Below are 10,416 nucleotides of genomic sequence, written 5' to 3' on the forward strand. Positions count from 1 at the left end.
AGAACTCAATAGCAAAAAAAGCAAAAAAAAACAAATAAATTTATAAAATAGGCAAAGGCTTTGAATGGGCATTTCTCCAAAGAAGATATAAGAAAGGCCAACAGGTACATGAAGATGCTCAACGTAACTAGTCATTAAGGAAATGCAAATCAGAGCCACAGTGCAATATCACCTCATGACTGTTAGACTGGCCATCGTCAAAAAGATAAGAGATAGCAAATGCAGGCTTGGAGGTGGAGAAAAGGGAACCCTTTTGTGCAGTGCTGGTGGGACTGTAAATTGGTACAACTGATATGGAAGACAGTAGAGAGGATCCTCAAAAAATTCAAAAAAGAACTACCATCTGTTCCAGAAATTTCATTTCTGAGAATATATTCAAAGGAAAGAAAAACACTCCAAAAGATATCTGCACCCCTGTGTTCATAGCAGCATTATTTACAGTAGCCAAGACATGGCAATAACCTGTGTCCATTGATAGATGAAGGAATCAAGAAATTGTTTTACATATATATATACGGTGTGTGTGAGAGAGAGAGAGAACAGTGCAAGTACCAAGTGCAGTGTAAGTATTGCCTGTAGTTATTAGTTATTGCCCTTGCCTCCCAATGAAGGTTTTTGTAAATACGCACAGATCCATACAGACACCACCCCCCACAACACGTACACAGCCTTTTGTTCAAAATTGTCGGATATGTATTTCTCAAGAAGAACAATGATGTCGCAAAGCACGATGGGATCTCTTAAAGTTGAATAAATATACGACATGTGTTCCAAATATTTCCTTGGGGATCAGCACTGTTCAAATTGTGGTTGAATCACCCATACTCATTACAACTAAGGAAAGGAATGAACCTGAGGCAGAATAGCTGAGTCTTTACTAAGGACTAGAAAGAGCAAAATTGTTTTTTGTCTTCAGCCAACATTGTTTAATGTCAACTGTGAATCCTGGGTCTCCTTGTATCTCTATTTAAAAGTCTTTTAAAAGATTTTTGTTCTTTTCAGCCAAAATGATAAAGAGATCGACATTTCTTAGTCAACCTCATTGTGATTTTTGTTATTCCCTGAATGTTGATGTGATAGAACTCTTTAAAAGTTCCTTTACGAGAAAACAAATGGTTAGGAAGTAGAAAAATACATTTATTACAAGAAACCAAAGCATTTTGATAAAGTTGGATATCACTTAAAATCAAGTTTTAAATCAGATTTATTTGGGCTTCATTTGCATGTAGTTCTATTTTGCTAAAACAAAGCAGGTTAATTTACATTAAGTATAAAATTTGCCTTACAGTCAAATTCACTGTTATATGTAAATTCTTTTAATTTCAATTTAAAAAATGTTTAGTGTTTGGGCTGTTCTTATTGGTATTATATGTGTCCTTTAATATTTTTTAATTTAGTATTTCCAACACTTATTTTCTACTATTCCATAATAGAATAATTTGTACCATTTTTAGGTCAGTTTAATTTTTGTTCTATCAATAGTGAAAAATAATGCTTTGCAAAGAATGTTTGAATATGACTAACAATGCTGGGAAGCAGTAATAGGAAAAATATGTGGACAAATCCTGTGGCATTCAGCACCAAGAAAGCTCAAAATACAACTAATGAATGTTTATTTTTCCTCTGTGTTTGTAAGACATGAATGAGCTATCAGTATGCTGGATACAGAATTGTTGCCAGAGAATTTGGACAATTGTTGACAAATTGTTAGAGAATCTACACTGGTGTTTTGTTTTTTGTTTTGTTTTGTTTTTGTGGGGGTGGTAAGTTAGAGTAGTAATAAAGGAATAGAGATGACAAAGTGGCATTGTGAGAGAGAGCTGCTAACAGGGTAGATTTATTAAGTCAAGTGTGAGTAAGACATAAAACAATAAATCCTTCCCTTGAAAAATGGAGCTTTGTAATTGATGTGCTTTACACTGTGCAGTAGCTAGCACTGAAGAGATGAAACCAAAACACAATTATTCAAAAATATGGAACAGTAGACCATCAAAAGAAAAGAAAAATCTTTTCTTGCTTTTGTTATGTCTGCAGTTTACATTCTGTCCCTCTTCCCACTCTTCACGCCCTCCTTCAGCCTGCCAGCTGGGATATTTTGATTGAGAGTGGTACACGTAAATAATTATACTTAGTGACATTTGATAGTGGGCCCAGAAGACTAGAGATGGATTTAATAAAGAATATGTGGCCATCGGAAGCCACTTGGAAAGTTAGGTAGAGAAAGATCAGAAAACTGGTCTTGGCAGGTTGATTTTTAGTGTGCCTAGAACCAAAACCAGAAAAACAATGACAAACAGTTTTCATGTAACTGCTGATTTCTGTGTATATTTTCAAAGCATGGGATTCAGTTAATCTCATATTGATGTCCATCTGGTAGATATATGCATTTTATGCTGCCTGATTTGCTCTTGGACAAGAGACATTTAATGCTAAGGCGTCAATACTTCAATCTAAGATTTTGTCCCAATTAAGCTAGGGTGGAAATCATGAAGTGATTTCTGAAAGGTCTGAAAAACTCAAGTTATATGACAAAGTTTTTTGTGTATGCTGATTTCTACTTTCAACTGATCCATAGCTTTTATTAGCTCCCCAGGGGTATCTACTAATCTACTACCCTTGTAAAGATACCGCGCAAAGAGCAACCACAAGAGCACGGCAACGGCTGTACTAATAACAAACATACTTTAAAGCAAAGTGCTACACATTATAATGGAACTTATTATAATGAAAAGGTCAATCCAACAAGAAGATATAACCATTATAAATATATAATGAACCTAACAGAGGATATTTTTTGAGACAGCTTCTTAGTAGCTTCTCTAGGTCTCCATTATAGATTTTACCAGACTCTACTTCAGATTTATAGTATCTCAGTTCCAGCAAAATGTAGAAATGTTGCACCTGTACAATTCTAGTCCCTACTCACTGTGTTTTGTGCTGTTGTTACATGTATATGTAGATGTATAATGTTTATGCTGCATGCCCATGCCCATCAGTACATTGTTATAATTATGACTTTTTATAGTTCTGTGTATTTTAGTGAAGCTGAGAGAATAGAGAAGAGCGAGTACTTTTATGGAGTTTGTTGTATTAATCCCTTTATTTAAGAATTTTGTTTTCTTTCTTTCTGTGAATTCAAATTGCCACCTGGTGTCCTCTCCGTGCTCCCTTGTCCCGCCCACTGTTACTGGGAAGTGTGCAGCTTTGTCCCCGCCTCCTGCTGTACACGGCTCTTTCTGTAGATTAGAGGTCCAAGAACACAAACACGCACGTATGATATATGTGTTATGTATGTTTAGATATACAACATGTAATAGATACATGGCCCTGGCTGGTTTAGCTCAGTGGATTGAGCGTCGGCCTGCGAGCTAAGTGTCGCTGGTTCGATCTTCCAGTCAGGGCACATCAGAGAAGGAAAACTCTGACTCCAAAAAACCTCCGCTGCCTTGCGGCATACCTCTTCAGGGGAAAGGCTAAGGGAGTAAACCCCGACAGAAAATCCGGAGCCGGAGTCCCTAAGGCGGTTTGACGTTGTAGTCAACACCGGCAACTCCTGCGGCGCACCTGAAGCCAAGCTGTATTGACTCCGTCTTTCCCTTGGACCCTTCAGCTGCGAAGAGAGGGGGGGTCTGCTGCATGGGCAACAGCGGACCCTCCATATCACCCTGCCCAGGCTCTGTAGCTTCAACACGGGAGGAGACAGATACCGTGTCACTCCCGGGTCGGACTGCACAGCCATTCTCGGCGGTGCAGATGGACTCTTGGGAAGCTACACCATCGTCTCTCGAGACGGACGGCTGCCGACGACGACGACGACTACCCTTGTCCAAATGAGAGAGAATTGTAACAGAATCTAATGATCCCACTTTTCCCAAAGTCACCCAGTGATTTCTTAATTACCAAATGCAATGCCCTTTGCTGCTGCTCCTTCTCCTTCTCCTCTTCCTCTTTCTCTTCTTTTCTCCTCTCCTTCTCCTCTTCCTCTTCCTCTTTTTTTCTCCTTCTCCTCCTCCTCTTTCTTCTTCCTATCTCTCTCTGTTTAGGTATAGCAAATTGCTCTAGTTCACCTCTCCTTTCTAGAAATTCTTCTGATTTTCATTTTTTTCTTGTTTCCTTCCTACTGTATAGAAATCTCCTTCTTAGTCTCTTTTACTGATTACTCTTCTTTCACCTACCAGTGAGTAGAACTATTCCTACACATCCTGTTCTCTCCCACATCTGTTCTCATCTGGATGACTGCCTTGGTTTCAGTTGTGTTGACTCCACTCTCAGCCATCCTCTCTCTCCCAAATAGTAGGCCTTTCTATTAACTTACAAATAGGTTTATATTTGCATACTCAATATACATATTTAGAAATGCCAATCTCAGCTGAAAAAATATCATAAATTCATCTTCCATCCATGTCCCACACAAATTAATACTCTTTATCATTTGGATTACTGTAACTGTTTTCTAACTATTTGATTGAAACTTATGTGTTTGTCTTTTCACCTCATGCAAAATAGAGTATCTTTTCATAATTAAAATCTAGCCACATTAAAATTCTGCATTTTCCCTATTGCTTTCTGCACTAGATCAAAAATCTTCCCATGCTTTTATCTGTATTGAGCCCCATAGTGTGTTTTGGGTTCAACAAATTCAGTATTCTTTTAACTTTAAAATTATGACTTTGACTACATTACCCAGGTTCCCACAGCATTCAGTGTCTTGTCTTTGCCAATAGGAAACTTCCAGTAACCTTACTAATCATTCAAGGTTGCCCGCTTTTCTTTCCAGTTAATTACTACTATTTATATTCACAATACATATGCAACTAGTTCTTTCCAATATGGGATCATAGTTCTGTGTTTCTGTCTTTGATTGTTCTCCCTCTATTTGGAAAGCTCTTTTATTTTTAAGCACCAAAACATAGTCCAATCTTAAAAGTAAAGGGTTAATTGCCACCAGGAAGTCTTTCTCAACAGCTACATGTGATTTTTACCTGCTCTGAACAAAATCTTTGGTTTATACTTTTTAGAGGTAATGTATTGCATTTTACTGTGAGTTATAGTTATATACATATACACAAGCCTATCCTACTTTTCTGGGCAATATTCTTCTTGAATGCCTTTCCATTTATACGCAATCATCAGATTATTCACATTTATGTTTCGTTTGATAAATAAATTGCTTTTTCCTATTGAAACAAATCAAGTTTACAGTTGTTTATATAGTAAAACCCGAAGTTCTCTGAATGAATTCAAAGCCTTTTCTATTTTCTCTTTCAAGTGACCGCCACTACCTTGTATCATTTCTTTTGCAACAACACAGCACTTATTGCCCCAAACATATCAACATACTCATACCTACCAGCGTTCACTCTTTTTATTCTTTAAACTTTAACAGTTTTTCCCACTTTACCCTGTTGTTCTCTAAACCTTAAGCCTATTGAGTTAGATGCTCCTATTAAATTTCCCTATAGCATTCTGTACAATTCACTTATCCCACTGTATCATGATTTATTTGTGGGCCTGCCTTTCTGTTTATCAACTCTTAAGTTAATCAAATAGAGAAACATCCTCTGAATCCTTGGTGCCAGAGTACTTGGTACATAGTAAATACTTGCTAAAGGTGTGTTGAAGGGATGAATAGCTGCATACTTGTCATTGGGAATTCTACTGATTACTCAAGATCCATGTAAAAGTTCACCTCTCAGTGAAGTCCATCAAGACCACTTAGTTGAAATTAATTCTTCTTTAACCTCTACACGGAATGTCTCATGTTGCATTTGCAAGCTCATTAGTTAGTTTGTTTCTACCACTCTCCCAACCTCTGGCATTACCTCCTCCGGAAAGCTTTCCTTGACACCCACCAACTAGGCAAAATCTCCTCCCCCGATCTCTCATAGCTCCTAATACACTGTGACATCAAGAGATTTATCATATTTAAATTTCAGTCCCTAATGTGACAATTCTTAAAGTCTATGTGAGAAGAGCGCCTGATTACTTTTTTTAACCTCTGGGTCTAGAACAGTACTTCATTCAGTTCATAATAAATGTTAAACTTCCTTGCACAATGCTTCATTATTTTTGTACACCCCAAGGTTTGAACATAATAGACAATGAATATTTTATAATTGAGTGAATGACTCAATATAGCTAATTATTGATATAAATAAAGTATATGAAATTCTTCAAACTCTTCACCAGTTTAAATGTCTTTTTCTGTAATCTCTGATTTAGCCAGTATTTATTCTATGTGATTGGCTCAATGTAAGATAATTAGTGTATTAGTTCTTTAATAAATTGTGTATTTGAACTTTAGTATATTACTAAATACCTCAAAACTATGGTCATTGTCTTTTATCCTTTGCTACTTTTAGTTTTAAAATTGGTATTACAGAGAAAGGAAGGTTCACCTAGGTCGAGCAGTTCACATATTTACCTGGCTGCCAGAAATAGGGATCATGGAATTGTTTTTAACCCTGGATAGGACTTGCAAATTGCAAATATCATTGTGAGTATGCAAATATTATGGAAATGTTCTTACTGATTAGGATAATTCTAAGAAACCTAATTGTGTTCTTGGCCTACCCAGCTGCGAGAGAAGTCAATAAATGAACTTGTTATCCTACTTAGATTATAAGCTATTAGAAAAGAATAATGCATGTAAAAGAACCGAGAAACTCAAGAAATGCTAAATGCTAATGTCCATTGACCCAGTAAACTATAACAAGTTTTTCTTTATTTAAAATTATAGTAGTTGCATGCGGATTAGAAATGAATGAATGAATGAATGAATGAATAACCACATTTTTATCTGAGTCTCAGAGCTGCACTTTCAGATGCACCCCATTGAAATGAATTGGAATTAAAATGTTTAAAATATACGTGGGAATTTAAGGGTGCCATTTTGGATTAACTCTATACTTGTAAAATCATAAGGTTTGCTGACATCCACTTTTATCACTGAAATTTCAAAAACAAGAAGGAAGTCTCAGTATTTGTAGTTTATCATACTCATATCTGGAGCTCTCGTTTTTACTTTGCATCAGGGGAGAAGACAACGGAGGAATATGCCTTGGTGTTCACAGTTGTGTATTTGTTGTGGGTGTTCTGCTCTGGCTTTGTAGAATAAGGTTTGAAATCAGTAGAAGAATCTGTGACTTTGAATCAAAAATACTGGATGGAAGACAATGTATGCTACTCTTGAAATACAAATTTCTCGCCAATGATATAAACTTATCATTGATGTGTTTGTTTTCTGTACTTTTGTAAAGGAATTGCAACAGTGTCTAGCTAGCCTGGCTGAACAGTGCAGTGCGGACAATAATGGTGCCGAGCTCCCGGCTGTCATAATTCCTGACAATCTTCATCATGTGGGCTCTTTGAGTGATATCTTCAATGGTTTCCTCAACTGTAAATACAACAAATGGTATGCTTATAAAATATTTTGAGTGATGAAACAAAAAAATTTTGATCAAACGTGCCTTCTTATGCCTTTATAACTTCTAAGGCCTGTGACAGATATCATTATTTCCAAAGAATCTCTATATATTTCTTAGAAACTCTATTCATTTCTTCAACAACTATGTCCCAGGCATGTTTATGGAAACATGATTTACTGGGTGACTTAACTTCAATAGATGCTGCAGGAGGTCTGGCCCATATTGATGATAGAATGTTTGAATCAGGAAAATTAAAAACTAGAATGAGACTTTAGAGCTTTGGTTTCATTCTTAGCCCATATCAAAGTTTAAATTTAACCTTCCTATAGAGACAAATTTAATAGATTCAGATATACCTCTCTCCATTAGTGACTCTAAATGTTTAACTATTAAGGTTTTGTTTAAAAGGTTAAAATAGGGTATAAAAAACCTGAAAGCCCACTTACAGACTCACTGTAGCATGGCCTCTAAAAAAGACATATAAGTGCAATAACATAAACATTAGTTCTAATGGTGCAAGTATTCCAATTAATTAGTCACTGCTAGAGATTTTTAAATGCTTTTAATATAGATCAGCATAAAGTAAACATTGAAATAAGAACACACATTCTTTTATGCTATTAGGAATCTTTAAAATAACTATGAAATAATAAAAATGAAAAATTAATGAATTTGATTATAAGCATGAGGATCATAAGATGTTACAGTGGAATGAGACCACTGTGATTATTCTGTCTAATCTTTTTATTTTATGGATGAGTAAACATAGGCTCCTAGAGGGAAAATGATTCCCCTAGAATTTGAAAGCTGAAATTAAAACACCAAATCCTAGTTTCTAGTTCAATGATATTTATCACTTTGCAAACTTACATTACCAAATTACCCTTTTAAAGCCTAATTATAAAATGGAATATCATATTTATCTAAATTGTTTTCTAAGAGAATTTAATATGTTAATGTTTTTTTTTTTCCAGTCCATATATTATTGGAACAATGAATCAGGGGGTTTCTTCATCACCAAATGTAGAGCTGCATCACAATTTCAGGTAAAGATAAAGCAAATGCTTTGTTTTTTGTTTTTTGGAGGATTTTTGTGCACTGTATTTTTCTGTTTGCTTTTGATTGTTTTCCATTTTGTCCATTGACAAATCTCTCCTGTAGTGACCTGTGGTGGGAAAATAATTCTCACTTCTTAGGACACTTTCTCAAGCAGATAGATATTTTGTGATCCTCAACCTGTAATCAGAAGTGTTTCTTTAAGAAAAGAAATTTTTTCCTGCTCACTATGTCACTAGCTAAAGTAGAGCACTTTTCTTCTAAGTGTGAGGCATGTGACGAGAGTTCCCATTTCAGGATTTGTTATTCTCCTGCAGAGGAGTGCTCAGCGTGTATACTCCCACTCACTTCTGATGCACACGTGCTTCTCTTTCACTCAAAAAGATAAGTTAGTTACATAATAGCTCTAATGCTAGGAGACCTCTTCACCCCTTTGATCATTAAAATGTGGCCACAAATTGAATAGGAACTTCATATTGGAAAGAGAATTATTATGGACTTAAAATTTAATTATGTAAAGACTTCTGATTTTTTTTCTTTTCTTTTTGTAGGAGAGTACTATGTTCAAACCACACAGAACCAGTGAAAAGTTTTTTAGGCAGGTATCTTCAACATTTTTTTGGAAACACACAGTTCTTCTGATGTGACCATTGATGAGTTCCAAAATTGCAGTATGCCATTTTGCAGGAACTAAGAGTACATGGTAAAGATGGCCAGATTGGATGGTAGAAAAGAACAAGTGAAGCTTATGTTTCTCAAGCTTCCAAAGATTTGTTTTCTTTCTTCTTTTGATTTTCCCTTCCGAGATCTTGCCTTCTTCTAAGCTTTCGAGCTCCAATTTGTCTGACAATTATGGCTTACTGAGATTACTGAGATCAAACGGGTTTAATATAGACAGATATCTAAAAATCAGATAATTATTTGAAATAAATTGTATCTGTTTAGACTAACTTTTTGTGCTGAAAACAAGTTTTAGCTAATGGCTCTTATCAAATATAGCTATGAAGGAAGATTTTAGAGATAATTTAGGTGTTTTATAGGTGATTAATACATTTTATATTTGTCATGAAGACAGAATTAAATTATTTCTCTTTACTTGGCATAAAAGAGGTTTTTAAAAAATACTTCTTAAGTTGAATGTATAAAAGCCTTTTTCCCATTGTATGAATCATAAAGGCATACTTGCTAAGGACACAGTGTAGGTTAGAAAGATAAATGACATACTTTATATTTGGCAATTCATTTCAGCACAAATTTTAACATTTGTAAAATGGGACAGGTTGACTAGATTATGACCTTTATGGTTTCTCCTAACTATAATATGTTATGTTTTTTATTAAGATTTCATTGTGAAAAGAGAGGAGACCCAAAGGAGAAGTTTTCTAAGAATTTTGCAAGAAATATATTACTTTCCCCCATATCATGTCTAAAAGTGTTTAGATTGTTAAATATAACTGTTCTCAAAAATATTTTGTTATTTGTTTCTTCTCAGGTCCCCAACTTTTCCTTCCTTGCCCCATGGATGTAGAAGGTTCTAGAGTGTGGTTCATGGATCTCTGGAACTATTCTTTGGTCCCTTACATTCTGGAGGCAGTAAGAGAAGGTCTTCAGGTATAGTACTCAATTTTATTTACTGTTTTAAAAACATAATTAAAAGCAAAAACATTCATTTCTCTGGGTATTGATGCAGAAAACTAAAGGTATGAGCTATGTAAATATAATGGCAAACTTTTAAAGAACAATTAGTATTCAACACTTTTTCCTGTTTTGAGAATAAATATTTAGGAAAAAGAGAAAGGCTGGTTATTTCAATAACTACACATTTATGGCCAAATTCATTGCCATGGATGTTTACACAGACTGTTCTTATTAAGTAACCCATTAAAAGCAGAGCTCCACATCTTGTAAGACAATAGTGTTTACCTGAGCTTTG

This window comes from Furipterus horrens, unplaced genomic scaffold (genome assembly GCF_987537825.1).
Source record: "Furipterus horrens unplaced genomic scaffold, mFurHor1.1.pri manual_scaffold_4, whole genome shotgun sequence".
Classification (NCBI taxonomy): Eukaryota; Metazoa; Chordata; class Mammalia; order Chiroptera; family Furipteridae; genus Furipterus; species Furipterus horrens.